The sequence below is a fragment of the Marmota monax genome, unplaced genomic scaffold, assembly GCF_021218885.2.
Source record: "Marmota monax isolate L192 unplaced genomic scaffold, Marmota_monax_Labrador192_F-V1.1 WCK01_AAM20220418_F8-fsc00024, whole genome shotgun sequence".
Classification (NCBI taxonomy): domain Eukaryota; kingdom Metazoa; phylum Chordata; class Mammalia; order Rodentia; family Sciuridae; genus Marmota; species Marmota monax.
This window is the reverse complement of record NW_026695224.1, coordinates 31,033,741-31,049,414: the sequence shown is the minus strand read 5'-3', so window position 1 is coordinate 31,049,414 and position 15,674 is coordinate 31,033,741. Positions and strand designations below refer to the sequence as shown.

The window sequence follows — 15,674 nt, the reverse complement described above, 5'->3', positions numbered from 1 at the left end:
CTTCGGTCTTCATGCCGTGCCATCTATGCTCTCCAACCGCCTGTCTCTAACAAGATCCATATTGGATGCAACTAGATAATCCAGAATCATCTCCCATCTCAACCTCCTCTGCTTAATCCCATCTTCAAAGGCCCCTTTGCCAGGTACACACCCACAGGATCCAGGGATTAGCCCTTAGTCCCTCCGGAGGCCACTATTCGTGTCTAGAATGAGTGCCCAAGTGCTACCTGTCTGGCTAGTGACCTGCAGGGGAGGGAGGCTTTGGAAGCCTCTTCCCAAGAAAGCTAAAGCCAAAGCTTAACCCCCATCCCCTCCCTGCCACGCCTCCAAGCTAACAGGAACTGAGCTCAGGTTCTGGAACAAGCAAAGAGGAAAAAAGGGACAGACCAAGATGGAGACAGTCCCCATGGGCAGCATCTCTGCTGTGTGCAAATGTGGTACCAGCTGCTGCACACACACCTGGGAGTCTGGGCTCACCGTCACTAGTGAACACAGGAAAGAACTGAGGCCTAGAGATGTTAAGGAACTTGCCCCAAATCCCACAGTTTATAAGTGGTAGATTGGGATTTGAACCTGAGCCTCATTTTGACCTTTTTGTATCTTTTTGATTTTTTTTTTTTTGGGGGGGGAGGTGGTCCTAAAAGGTTGTTTGCAATAAAACCTTTCCTTTTGGGTAGGAAATTATGCAAAGCATTCACCACCACCCCCCACTGGCTCGGCTGCTTAGCAGAGAAAGATCTATTTTGGGGCTTTGCGCTTCAGTGACCTGCTCGCCTGGCCAAGCGCTCAGCACTCACTGCTACAGAGGCCACTTCCTGAGGCTCCAGGGAGCCAAGCTGGTGGACGAGGTTCAGGGCAGGGCACAGGGTGACAAGGAGGGTCCCACCAGGCAGATCAGAGTCCCAGGACCCACCTCAAAACAAAAGCCACTCACCTGGGGAGGCAGTACCTTCCACTAAGCAGCTCCAAAGCCACAGCTACAGATTTGCATTTTTATTGCTTTATTCCTCTGCACTGTTCAGAAAAGCCCTGGACTGAAAGCAGCTCCAATACCCACCACTAAAACGGGGGTGGGGGGGGGTGGTTACACAGCAATGGATAAAAGCCGTCGTCACCTCCGTCAGTCACCACCACTCTCAACCCAAGCTCAGGACCCTCTTGCTGTCACTCACAAGCTAACTCACCGAATCCTCAAAACGATCCCATAAAGTGAGAAAAGTCTGCCCTTGTTTCAGAGATGGGAACTGGTCTGCCCAAGGTCACCCCTCAGGGCAGTGGGTGAGCAGCCCCAGGTGTATTCACACAAGGGAGGGCCACCCAGCAACAGGAAAGAACACCCCAGTTCTCACTGAAAGCTGAATTCGTGTGATTCCGAGTTCCTCCACCAAAAACAGAAAAACCCAGTGACTCCCCACTAATGTAGGGAAGAGGAAGCAAATCCTCCCATTCCAGATCCACCTAAATACCAGCTCCCTGATGCTCCCTCCCAATCATTTTCCCTCGTGCCAGGGCCATGGTTAGGCAACCCTCAGTTTCCATGGAGATTCACGACAAGGGGCATCTCATGCAAGCCATTCCAACCATTTCCCTCTGCCCACAGCGCCAACCAGGCCTGCCACATCTGATGAAGGGTGTTCCCAGCTTGTTGGCTCTGGCCTGGCTGCTGTCCAGGCCACCAAGGTCTCCAGAAATATGGTTCTTGCTGGACAGACAGTTCCCAAAGCTCCGGCCTCCAGAGCTTCATTGTATTGCAGCAGATGAACATCCCTCGTGCCCAGGCAGGGGGAGAACAGCATGCCCCACCTGGTCTGTGGTCATCATGCAAGGCTCTGGAGCAACGGAGAGAGCAAACACAGCCCCCTGATAGGCTGAGAGTCTAAGGGAGAAGGATAGTTAATGTCCCCATAAGTGTAACCACTGGCATAACAAACCTCCAAAAGAGAGAGGCGTGATGGAGTGAGAGACCAACAGGGCCCTATTCCAGAAAGGGGGACAGGAAGTGAGGTCCAAACTGAGCCCAGACTCTCAGATAAAAAGGAACTCGTCTGAGGAGAGCGAGGCTAAGAGGACACAGCGACGCTCGGGTGCTAAAAGCTGAGTACCCGGCTCCCTGGATGCTCATGACAGCCATGCAAAGTAGGTGTTGCAACCTCACTTCACAGATGGGGGCCATGCGCCCACAGGGAGGAAGTGTCTGTGCCGGGCCACGTGACAGGAAGGAAGAGAGGGAATGGCAACCTGGTCCGTCTTGCGCCTTGCCTCTCAGCACCGGACTTCTCCTTTGGGCTCAGTGAGGGCTCACTCTTCTCCAAGGACTAAGGATGCTGGCCCACAGCAAGGGGGCTCACCTGGCCCTGGCCTGATGCACGGCATCTACTCAATAAACATTCAACAGAAGAGTGTCGGTGCCCTCTGAGCTCCGCATGGACATCTGGTGTCTCCTTGAAGGGTAGAACTTCTCTCCTTGCCCGGGAGAACTTCTGCTACCAGCTGTGTTTGCTGAACACCATCACTGATGGGCATCTAAAGCTGCCCCAGACCCTGTGCCAGGAAAGCAGACTGTGAGCACCCCTCAAGAGAATGGCAGATGTGGGGGACACTGTGGGTCACTGAACCCCACAGCCATGATATCCCACAGTTCCTTTCACCATGAAAACAGATCTAGTTCCCCTCCTTGGCCTGGTGACCTACTTTGACCAATCATAGGAAGAGACAGAAGAGACATCGTCGAGTTCCAGAGCCTGGACCTCAGTACCCACTGAGGCTTCTGCCTGCCACCTCTGAGAATGTCTCAGAGACTCTTGGGTCAGGAAACTGGGCTTACCCACTGCAGGATGAGAGGCCATGCGGAGAGCAAGGGCTCCTACCAATGGCCAGCCTGGGTTCCCTGCCACTACCTCCCACCTCTGTCCTCATGGAGGGCACCAGACCTGCCTTTGGTAATAATACATCCAAGGTCAAGGCCTGGTGAGATACCCTGACCACCAGGTCTCCATCTCTAGTGGGTTACAGACAGCTGCTCTTCCCATCAACAGGTGGAGTCCATTTCCCATCCCTCTAGTCAGGCTGGCTTTGTGACTGACTATGGCCAACAGAACACAGTGGAAGCAACACTCTGCCAGTCTCAGGCCTAATCCACCTGGCAACCACCCTGGCAACACCAGGTGAGATGGGGCCCCCACCCCAAGCCCTGCCCCACAGTGTTCTGGCTGTTTTAAGGCCCCGTGTGCATTTGCTATGCAGCAAAAGAAAAGTTAAACAACAGCCCAAAGCTGGTCTCCAGGCCTGGAGGGCACATCTTCCTCCCCAGTGATAGCCACTGGTGATGGTCTTGCCCTTGGGGAGCCTGAGACCCAAGAGAAGCAAAGCCACCCCTCCTTATTGGTAGTGCCAACCAAAGTGCCCAGCGGAGCACTGAGCCAAAGATTGCACATGCCAGCCCCCAGTCTCACTCCAGCCCAAGGTCAGTGCCACCATATCCCCGATTTACTGATGCAGACACTGAGTGGGAGAGCCAGGAGCCAAGACCAGGCTTGTGAGATGTGATGCTACGTGACCTCCCAAAGCAGAGGGACCACATCAGGGTCATTCCAGGAAATACATGCTCACACCCTTCTGGGATCACAGATTAGATGTGGCTGTGGGCCAGAAAGGTCACCATTAGTCAGTCTGGTTGCCGTTTCCTGGGCTGCCATCAGATGCAGAACTTCCCCCAGACCCCCTTGTCGAGAAGCAGAAACTACTTTCACATGCACTGGGAACACAGTCACGAGGACATCTGACCAGTGCTGGCCTACTTGTCACCACAGAACAGCAGGGCCTGGGGCACTGAAGACCCATCCCTTTCAATCAGAACACAATGCAGTCCTCGGAAGCCGATGGACAGAATGAATGAATGACAGGAGGGGCCGTAAAGCCCAGCAGAGCAAGCGCTGGGCCTGGGGCTATTTGAAGCAGCCCCGAGGCCAAAGCACACGAGACCACAGAAAAGAGGGCACCAGAGAGAAGGCAGAGGACACCTGTGTGCAGCAGAGAGCCCTGTGTGACCTCGGCTGGGCACACGGATTCTTCACTGCACCATGTCGGGGGACCGTGCGCAGTGGGTGACCACAAAAGCGAGTCCTGGTTAGGGCTCACAGATCACTGTTGGTGAGTGGGCAGATTCACAACCACTGACTCCACAAACCATGAGCGAAGATGCCGAGAGGAAAATGTGCCCGCGCGTACACACACACACCCCAAGGGACAGAGAAACAGGGAGTCCCGGTGTGGCCAAGCCCACGTGTTTCCTGACGCAGGGCGGAAGTGGATCTGTCCTCACCCGCGCTCCCCAGAACAGGCCAAGATGGCGTGCGAGCAGCTTCTTTGGGAGGGCACCTCAGGAGTCACTGGAAGGTGGGGGTCGGGCAGTGAGAAGGGGAAGGGACATGCCCTAAGGGAGTATGTTATCAGGTCCATCACCCCCGCCAGGGAACTCGGAGCCAGTGCAGAACACGCAGAACTAGTGATGTGGACCGAGGGCCGCGGAGGGGATGGAGGAGTCTGGGGTTGGATGCGCCAACTCCACGCCCAGCACGGGCACCCTGCAGGCGACACCTCCCTGGGCTTCCAGGCCATCTGCACACAGCTGGGTGGTCACCCCCCAGGCGTTTGCAGCCAGCAGCCTGTCGGGCAGGAGGGAGACGAGGCCCAGCTCAGCACTGGCATCCCCAGCCACTCCAAACAAACACACACCCTCCTCCCTGCCCGGCCGTGTGAGTGCTCAGCCTTGGACAGACTCCAACAAGCACAGTCCAAAATGCCTGGAGGAAGTCACCAACCCCATGGCTGATCTTCACCACTCAGGGCCCTGCGGGCTCTTTTCTCCCTTCATCTCATGGGAGCCTCATGGCACCCCGAGGATCCCCATTTTGCAGGGGGAAGCAGAGGCTCATGGAAGTTAAGGTGTTTGATCCAGGCCATGTGGTAGATGGCAGAGCTGGGGCTCTGCTGTAGGATTGGGACCACATGGCCCTCTACCGTACACCGTTGGCCCTCCCACTTCTCTATGAGGGTCTTCTGGACATTTTGATCTTGAAGCATCAGGGTTCGACCCCAAAATAGCCCAAAGAGCCATGGAATGCAAAATTGCATAGCCTCTTTGAAAGCCAGTCTGGCGGCCCCTCCAGAGGTTAAACCAAAGGAGACCATGTGATCCAGCGAGCCCATGTCCAGACACATGACCCAGAAAAGTGGAAACACTAAAGCCTGCATGTGGATACTCCTGGCAGTACCATTCACAGAGCCAAAAGATGTCCATCAACAAAGGAATGGCCATGTTGAATGCAGTCCAGTCACACAATGGAATGCCACTCAGTTAAAAAAAAAAGAACCAGGCACTCACACATGCCACCCCATAGAGCAGCCCCAAAAGCACAATGCTGAAGATGCCAGACACAAGAGGCCACAGCATGTGCTGCCCTCCCACTGCAGAATCCACAGCAGAAAGCTGATCAAAGGTTGCCAGGGCTGATGGAGGGAAAACATGAGGAGTGTGGCTGCTGAAGGATTGGGGAGGGGCGTCTTACTGGAGGCTACGAATATGCCCTGGAGTTACAGCATTGGCTGCACAGCCTTGAGAACACTTGTACCTGAAAAGGGTGAATTTTATGGTGTTCAAATTCAGTCTCAATTCTTTAAAAGCAAGTAGGAGTTCAGGTGGTGAGACTTCCAACCAGGCTGGCAGCTGCCCTGCGACAACCCCAGCAAGGATGAGGCTCCTCCACGGAGATGAAGAAGCCCTGGGAGGAACATGCAGGCTGCCCTTAGGCCTCACACACCAGCTCTGGAGGGACAACCCAGAATGAAGACAGGCTAATCCAGGGAGACCCGACGCAAGGAACAGGACTTTGGGCTGTATCAGGACAATAACCAAGAAGATTTCTCATCTGTCTGCTCGTGATGGTGGGTGGTCAGGGAGCCAAGGGAAAAGGAGGCTCAGCAGCCTGGCAGTGGTGGGTGTCCAGACATTCTGGGTCTCAGCTGAGACCAGGTTCTCTGCCCCTCGAGGACTCTAAGGTAGTGGCTGCAACCCAGAGCCTTTGGGTCAAATGCACTTGTCTAAATGTTGCCACTGTTAACATCTTTAATTGAGGGAAGTCACACAGGAATCCAGAATTCTAACATCCCTTGAAAAATCAGAAGTCCTGGGTATCGATTGGCAGGCCCGGTAAAAACACCACGCCCCCTCCCCAGGCGGGCATGCACCCCCGTGGGCACAGCGCTGCCCAGTGAGGGCTGCTCATTGTGCTACCAACCAGCCTTGCACCAAAGAGGAGTTGCACCTTTGGAACCCACCTCTGGTGCTCCATTCCCTCCAGATCCCCAGAGCAAACCCAACAGCTCAGTGTGGACCATTCCGTTTTCTTCCTCTCCAGGGCCAGGGCCAGGGCCGGTGATGGAGTGAAAGGGCAGCTTGCACCCAAGTGTGTCCCACTTGATGGCACAGCGCAACAAGAGGCAGCAGAGCATGACCTGGCCAGTTCTGCATACCTGCCCTCAGATCCAGCTGCCCACTTCCTAGCTGGGTAACCCTGGTGACTGCCCTCTGTGCCTCCCTTTCTTCATCTATATAATGGGGATAAATATGACCTTGGATTGTGGGATCGAGCAAGCAATAATGCATGGAACCCTCTCAGAACAGGGCTGAGTGTATATTAAGAGCTCTACAAACACCAGCTCTGGCAATGCAGGTGGTGACAGCAACGGGGATGATGATAGGTGGGGGGTGGATGAGGGTCCTGCCTTGTATGAAGCCAAAAGTGGCCCTTTTGCCTACAAGTGGCTCTTCTTTTGCTGCCTGGACCTCAGCCCTCCTCCCATGGACCGCACCACCCAGCCTGTGGCTGGCCAAGGATCCCACAGGACTGCCCATCTCGCCTGGGCCTGAGCCTCCTCCCTCTTTCTGGTGTAAGCAGGGGACCAGGCTGGCTCAGGACACCAAGTTACCACGTCAATCACCATGTCCAGCAAGACAGGCTCTGCTGCAGGCCCCCACGGACCACCTGACATTACGTCACGAGACTCAAAATGGAAATCTGGACTTGCAATGTGAACCGGGGAGCCTGGGTGGCAAGGAGATTGGCCAGGCTGAGAACCGGCAACGGCAAGGACCACGTGGTCCTCTGCTGCAGACTCCTGAGGCTCCCAACTTCCCTGGAGGAAAAGCCCAGGTGCCGCAGCAGTGGCCTCCAAAGCCTCACACCATGGCCTCCGGCCTCCTCCCATCCAGAACACCCCGCCCCTCAGGCTTGGTGCTGCTGCTCCCGGGTCTACCACATGCTTCCCCAAGTACCCACCAAGCTCACTCATTTCTTCTAAGTCTCTACCCAAATGCCACCTTCGCAGGAGAACCCCAGCCCCAGCCCTCGCAGTCTCCCTGCCAGGGCTCTATTTTCTCCCACACACATGTAATTAACTCTATCAGCTTTACAGTGGTGTGACTCTGGGACATGTGTCCACAGACTGCTCTATGTCCTTTTGATATTGCAGATTGCTGAGTCTCAAAGAACATAGAAGCTCCCAGCTACAGAACCCAGGCAGCGCCTAAGAGAAGGTCCCCCAATCACCACCCAGTAATTTGCAGAAGCACAACTCGAACCAGATGCCCAGACCCAGCCACGGCACCACACCTCAGTCCAGGGCAGATGCCCAGGTGAACGAACAGGCAGCAGATGTCCAGGAGTCCACCTGTTCAGGCTCCAGGGGACATGAAAACTGTGGGACCTCACCAAGTAGAGTGACAGCTCGGTCACCACAGCACCTGCCACGTGCAGAAAACTGGGTCATGCAAAAGGAGAAAAGAACTGTATTCTAGAACCGCATGTCCACGGTGGCAGCCACTGACCACACAGAGCCTTGAAATTGACTTGGTCTGAATTGACATGTGATGTTGCTATAAAATACAAACTGGACTTTGAAGATTCAGACCCAAAACAATAACATTAATTGTCTCGTTGATTATATTGTATATGTTTAAAAAATAACTTTGGATATACTGAATTAAGTAAAATGTATTTTCAAAATGAGTTTCACCCATTTCTCTTTTCAACTGCACACATGACTGACACTGGGGGCATATGTCATACTTCCCCCAGACAGCGCTGGCCCAGAAGTTGCCAGCTGTGGCTTCACAGGGTGGAGAGGTGGTGGGAATGGGTGGGGTAGGGAGAGCGGGCATCTCTTCAGATCTTTTTCCCCACATTCTACTTGGGTTGCTTTCTCACTGTTGAATGCTCGGGGTTCTCTGTCTATTTTGGATACAGATCCTTTATCAGCTGTGTATTTTGCAAACATTTTCAGTCTAAAGCTTGTCTTTTCAACCTCCTAACGATGTTGGGCACACAATAATTGAGGCTGTCTGGTACAGCCCCTCCCAAGGGCCTGGTAACCTTGTCAAGGCACTCAAGTTCACTTATCAGTAAAAGGGGCAAAACTCACGGGTTGATGGTGATGACCACAGGCTATCCACGAATACACACACACCCAAGCGCCTCGCTGCACACATGCTGGTCAGGGCCAACGCAAAGGGCAGATGCTCCATCAATGCAATAAGTACCACTCCTTCCAGGTGACTTCTGCAAACACACTCCCCTGTCCCAGTGCCCACAGTGCTTCCAATGCCATTTTCCTGGCCCCTCTTAGACGTGGTCAAACAGGAAGCAGAAGTGCCCAAGTGGGCAGCTAGGAAGGGAAGAGGCAGCTCCAGGACTTTGCACAAAGGGTCACTAACTTTGGACACCCTGGGCTGAGGCATCGAACCTTGAAATGATGGAAGCCCGACTCACTTCATCCATGACACAAGCCTGAACATCCACTAAGCAAACAGACAGGTTACCATCTGCAAAAATGGGTCCTCTGGAGGACTGCGGTGGTATCCTCAGAAGGGACAGCACGTCACCTCACTGGGATGGTATGACAGATAATGACAAGTGTTGGGAGGATGTGGAGAAGTTGGACTCCTTGTGTGTGGCTGGTGGGACATAAAATGCAGGACTGTTCTGGAAAATGATTTTCATGGCCCCTTAAACAATTAAACAGAATTAAAAATGACCTAGCAATCCCACCTTGGATACATAGTCAAGAGAAATAAGAATATATCCACACTGAGCCTTTAACACAGATGTTTACAGTAGCGTCCTTCATAGGAGCAGAAAGAGGAAACAACGTAAATGTCCATCAACTGAAGAACAGATAAGTACCATGTGGTCCCTACATACAGTGAGCTTACTCACTCACAGAGAGGAATGGAGTCCCAGTGCATGCCACTAGGCCGAGGAACTTCAAAAACATGTCAAATGAAAGAAGGCTTATGCCAGAGGCCACAGATACGTGATTCCTTTATAGGAAATGTCCAGAACAGGCAAATGCAGGGAGTAGATTGATCATCGTCATGGGGTAGGGAGAAGCAGAGACGACAGTGTTAGGGAACAGGAGCTGAGCGTGGTGGCACATGCCTGTGATCTCAGTGGCTCGGGAGGCAGGAAGGCTAAAAGTTTGAGGCCAGATTCGGCAATTTAGCAAGGCCCTGAGCAACTTGGAAAAACCCTTTCTCAAAATTAAAAAAAAAATGAAAGAAAGGGGAGGGGGCTGGGATGTGGCTCAGCACTCATTGGATCCAATCCCCAGTTCCCCCCCCCAAAAAAAAAGAAAGAATGGGAAGAGGATTTTGTAAGGAACAATGGAAACATTCTAAAAATGACTGTAATAATGTCTGTGAATACACTAAAAACTCCTGGGTTGTACGCTTTAATAGGTGAATTATATGGTATCATAATTATGAATCATGAGTCAATAAAGCCGTTGTTTCAAAAATTAAAATGATAAAATCTTAGGTTCCTTCTTAAAAATATAAATCAATAACTCAAGGTGGCAGTTATACATTCAACAGCAACAGCTCCCGAGTACCTACTGGGGGCAGCTGGACAGAGACAAGACACCGCCTCGCGGAAGCGGCTTCTCGTCTTTCCATCCCAGGCTGAGCTCCTCTGGCAACTCTGCACAGCCATATATTTTCAGAACCAATTCCAAACTGGAAGGTCACCCAAGCCTTTCTCTCGGGGAAGGAAAACACACGCAGTCCCCATCCCAGCAGTCAGGCCAACCAGGATTAAATCCCAGCCCCCAACCTTGGAGCGTGACCTCTCCGTCCACATCAGAGTTCTCCTGGAGAGCTAAGAGAAACATCAGCCTTGGGGACCAAGAGGCAGATCAGCAGCCCAGGACCCAGCAAGGGCTCAGCCGCCAGCCTCCAGCCGCAGTCCTGGTGGTGCTGGGGCGGATCAGCGAGCCTCCAGCCAAGAGGGGCCTGACGGCTCCTGAGGTTTCCCAGCCTGGGCCAGAACAAACAGCCGACAGGAGGGAAGGAAGAGGAACCACACCCGCAGGACCTGGTCTGTGCGATGCAGTTGTGACTGTGAAAGCTGCGGCCCAACACGGGCAAGGGTGGAGGGGGACGCTTCCTGGGAAACAGGAGCCCCTGGGCCCAAGCCCACCTCAGAGCCTCCCCATCCTCCCAGAAGCGACTTAGAAACACGTCCCGTGGAACACGCCAAGGACAAAACATTCCCAGGATGAATCAAAAATTATAAAACTACATAATACCCCAAAACTAGGGCATGGGTTTAAAAAATTAGCTGGAAAACTCTAGTCCATCAAAACAATATGGAAGGGCCTGGGGCTGGGGCTCAGCAGGAGAGCACTCACCCAGCACAGGCGAGGTGCTGGGTTCAATCCTTAGCACCACATAAAAATAAGTAATAAAATAAAGGTATTGGGTCCAACTACAACTAAAAAAAAAAAAAAAACTAAATATGGACGACATAGATTTGTTGGAATGGAGATTTTCACATTTGAAAACAAACTAAAGGTCAGGCATTACAAGGACAGACCTAGCACACGTGCTCGTCAAGTAGAACTGTTCGTGGCAGTTCAAATGAAGTCACTGACCCGTGCGGACTATGGCAAGCCCAAATGCAAGCTGTCAGAGGGCCACACACCATGTAGCGTCCGTTATGTAAAAACAGACAAAACATGGCATGTCAATTGTTGGACCAAATTTTCAAAATAAGGGGGGAGGGGAGCATGGAATGATAATACTGAGTCGTGAGAATTACTAATACTCTAGGGAGACTGCAACTACATGAAAGATCTGAAGTAAAATCACACAGTCCCATCAGTTCACAGAGCTGAGAGAGAAAATAAATCATTGTGTGAAGCCACTAAGTTTACAGTGGTTTGTTATATACTAAGGGAAAACTAGAACTTCTTTATCAGATTAATAATATGACCATATTTTTCTCTTTGTTATCATTTTCAATTTATTCAGCAAGCATGTACTAAACGTCATGTACTGTGACAGGCTCAGGGCATAAATAAAGTACACAAAATACCAAAAATAATAATAATAATAATAATAATAATACTCTCTAGGGAGCTAGTGTACACTCAAGGACTTAATTTATTTATATTCTATTTCTTACAAATAAAAAAGATCCAAAGCCAATATTATAACTTGTCCAAGTTGACTTGGAGAGTGTATTAGTTTCCTGTTGCTGCTATAACAAATTATCAGAAACATGATAGCAAAAGACAGCTCAAATTTATTATCTTACAATGCCAGAGGTCAGAAATCCAACACCAGTCTCACTGGGCTAACATCAAGGTGTCAGCAGGGCTGGTTCTCCCAGAGGCTCTGAGAACTAGTTCCCTTAACTTTTCTAGCTTCTAGAAGCCACCTGCATTCCTGGACTCCTAGCCCCTTACTCCATGTTTAAAGTTAGCAGGGTCCCATCTTCCAATCTGACTCAGACCCTCGAGCACCCTCTTATGAAGACCCTTGTGACTTCATCAAACCCACCTATGTAATCCAGGATAATCTCCCACTTCAAGATCTTTAACATAATCACATTTGCAAAGAGCCTTTTACTAAATAGGGCAAGATATTCACAGGTTCAGGGGATTAAGACATGGACATCTTTGAGCCAGTGCAGCATTAGGGGACCCTATTAGTATAGAACTACTACCCCCGCTAACAGCAATGGCGGCTCACTCTCATCTAAGCCTTGAGATCCGTGGCAAACACCATCTCAACACACCAGACATAGTTACTTCCCCCAATCCAGTGAGGGAGACCCCATTGTGCAACCCATTCTACAGATGGGTACACTGTGGCCATGGTCACAAATCTGGGAAGTGGCGAGGCTGAGATTTGAATGCAGGGAGTCAGACCGTAAAGCCCTCCCTCCTGAGCCTGGACCGTGTGTCATATTATTCTCTAGACCAGCCTCAACATTTAAATTCATTATAATAAGATGGTCACTATAGAGTACCAAATGGAAAAGGCAGATTACTAGCATGTCCAGGGAAAGATTGCCCTTTGTGAAACATATCTACATCTTGGGGGAAAAAAATAGGCGGGGCAGGAGGTGGGGATGTCGCATGTAAACACTCAGGGTGGAAAAGGGGATTTTTCCTCACCCCAAGGTAGTTTATTTCTACTAATGAATCCTATTGCTTCTAGGGGGCAGGGGGAATAGGAGTTGTATTAATCAGGAGAAACAAGGCTAAGTCAGAGAGACCCGACCAGAGCTGCCCTGAACAGGAAGCTGGTACGTCACCTGCCTCGGCACCCTGGCCTGACCCCTTGCTACTCCAGGGACCCCACCCTTCTCCAGCCATGCCCTGCGGAGGTCCTTCCACAGGCGGAGCTGGCAGCAGCCAGGGAGAGACCAGGGTGGCTGGTCTGAGGAAGCCAATAGGACCAGGCCCCAGGCTGCAGCAGAGACCAGCACCTCCTCCCTCCGCTCTGCAGGGTCTCTTCCTGCTAATGCAATTTTGCTGGTTTCCATTCTACAAATTAGTAAGTTCCCATTTGTTTTCTCAGAACACATCCTTTACACACCGAGATACTTAGCCCCCAAAACTCGCACCCACCCATGGCCACCGGCACACACCACCTGTGCCAGATGAAAGCAGCAGCTCATGGCTTCTTCCCAGTGGTGCCAAGACAGGGGCTCAAAACAGCAGCGCAGATGCTGCCCTCAGAACTTCCCGCCTGTGCACACCCCTCCTGCAGCCTGCACCCTCCTGCAGCCCCGGCTTCCCCTCCCTGCAGGAGGGAGGTGAAAAGCCAGGCTGCCCGTCTCCTACAGCCTCAGACCTCAGGGACCTTCTCCAGCAGGACCCCTCACTGTGGCCACAGCCCAGCAGGAGGACCCTCCACACGTATGGGCTGTCCCTGGGCCCCCTTTGTGTTCCGAGCACACTTGAAGGCAGGTACCTGTCACCTACACTGTTGGCACAGCCTGAGTGCAGGCACCTGGGGTAGGCACAGCCCATCCACAAAATGATGAATGTGATCCTCACAACCAGCTAATAGGGTGACATCTACCATCATCCTACCTTCAAGTCAGAAATCTCAGGCTCCAAGAGGCAGGTCAAGCGGCCAACCTGAGGTCACATAGTAAGTGCCAGACTCAGACTGGAAGTGTGACATACCATTCAAAAGGAGGTGGTCTCAGAGGAGCCCTCTCTTCACCCCAGATACAGCAGGTGGCAGAGGCTCAGGGGGTGCCCAGGTCACTTTCCTGACTAGTTTTGTTTTTTCTGTTTGTTTGTTTTTGTCTTTGTTTTGGTACCAGGGATTGAACTCAGAGGCACTGAGCCACTGAGCCACATCCCAGCCCTATTTTGAGAGACAGGGTCTCACGGAGTTGTTAAGCACCTTGCCATTGCTGAGGCTGGCTTTGAACTTAGGATCCTCTTGCCTCAGCCTCCCTAGCTGCTGGGATTACAGGTGTGAGCCACCACGCCCGGCCCTGCTTGGTCTGCTGACGGGTACCCGAGGAGCACCTGCTGCAGGCGGGCTTGGCTGGTGCTGGGAGCCCCTCCCAGCTGGCACCCAGGAGCCCTGGCTGGGACGTCACCGCCAGGGTGAGGACCACCTCAGGCTGGTTCTGGTCCTGGTCCAGCCCAGAAGCAGGAGGAGTTGACCCTGGATTTCTAGCTTCAACCCAAACGACACAGCGCTTAAATCTCTTCCAAGACAAAACAAGACACGCGGCTTTTCTGGCCCACTAGGCGATCTTCTGTGTCCGAGGCAGGCGGGGCTGGAGGTGGGGATAATTTTCCTTCCAAAAGGATTCACCCAGGGGCACCTCTTTTTTTTAAATATTTGGTTTTTAGTCATAGGTGGATGCAAAATCGTTATTTTATTTTTATGTAGTGCTGAGGATCGAACCCAGTGCCTCACACGTGATAGGTGAGTGCTCTACCTCTGAGCCCCAGCCACAGCCCCAGGGGCACCTCTCAACTGATCACTCCCCCTCACGGACTGTGTAGGTGTGTCCTGCACCCACCACTCAGCAGCCCCAACTACACCAAGCAGGGCACACCTGCATTCTGGGGCTGGGCACTGCTGTGACAGACAGTCCCTCCCGTGTCCCCAGCCTGCCTTCTCAGAGTGGGATGTGGCCTCAGGCCACCTGCTCCCCGTCCCTTCTCTCCCTACTGACAGAGAGCCTGAGTTCTGGGCTGGGCCACCTAGCTCCCCAAGCCCAGAGATAGATGCTCTTCAAGTCCCAAAGGAGACCCATGTCAACACCCCGTTCCACAGGAGCCAGCTACCTAAACCGTGGCTAGGAGGAAATTCAAGGGACATGTTTCCAAGAGAAGGGAAAGCAGCATGGGCCATGGTGACGAAGGCTTAGGAGTGCCTCCCAGGTCACCCACAACAGCCCTACTGAAGTAGGTGCTGTCACCTGCTTATTCCACAGATGGGAAACAGAGGCACAGAGAGGTTAAGGGCACACGGCTAGTGAGTGAGTCAGAACTGAGACCCAGGCAGGCTGGCCGCAGGGTCCCCACCTCTAACCCCCTGCTCCTTAGGCCAGCACAGCTCTGGCCGAGACCAGCATGGCTGCGAAATAAGGTGACACTGGGGGTGACGCAGGGCTTAGGAGTTCTCTGATGGCAGCTCCAGCTCGCAGGTGATGCCCAGTCACACCAACATGCCCATCACCGTCTCTCCTCCACCTCTCCTTTAGCAGGCTGTGCTGAGCCATCTCTAAAGTACCCACCGGGACACCTCCAACGACGGGTGCTTGGCCCTCGGTCCTGAAGGCCAGAAGCGCGAGGTCAAGCAAGGCTGGTCAGTTCTGGGGGAGATGGGCCCTGCCCTCTGCTGGCTTTGGCAATGGCCGGCACCTCGATGCTCCCTGGCATGCAGCTGGGTCTGCCTCTCCCCACGGGTCTCTGCTCTTCTTGTGGGGACCCCAGCACACTGGATGAGGGGTCCACCCCAGCCCAGGATGACCTAAGCTATGCGAAGACCCCGTTTCCAAGTAGGCTCACATTCTGAAGCCCTAGGATTGGGACCCTGACATACGGACTTCAGGGGGACACACTGTAACAGGCACCTGCCCGCAGCCCCCCACCTGCATGTCCAGCCAGAGCTGCCCAGGCTAGATGACACTGACCTCAGGACGCACCAACTCGTGCCCACACCATGGACAGCTCTTGTGGGTCTCCCCCTCCCCTGAGAACCACAGCCAGGCAGCCAAGGTGGGGACAGAGGGGTTGTGCTGGGCGATCCAGCTTTGGCTGCGGGAGAAGGACAGAGGAGGCAGAGGAGGCTG

General features: G+C 52.8%; 1 protein-coding gene across 2 annotated transcripts in view; it reads right to left on the bottom strand.

Annotated features, from left to right (window-relative positions):
• The window catches only part of Plcg2 (phospholipase C gamma 2), a 128,824-nt gene that overhangs the window by 100,955 nt on the left and 12,195 nt on the right, over positions 1–15,674 (bottom strand). The window lies entirely within an intron of this gene.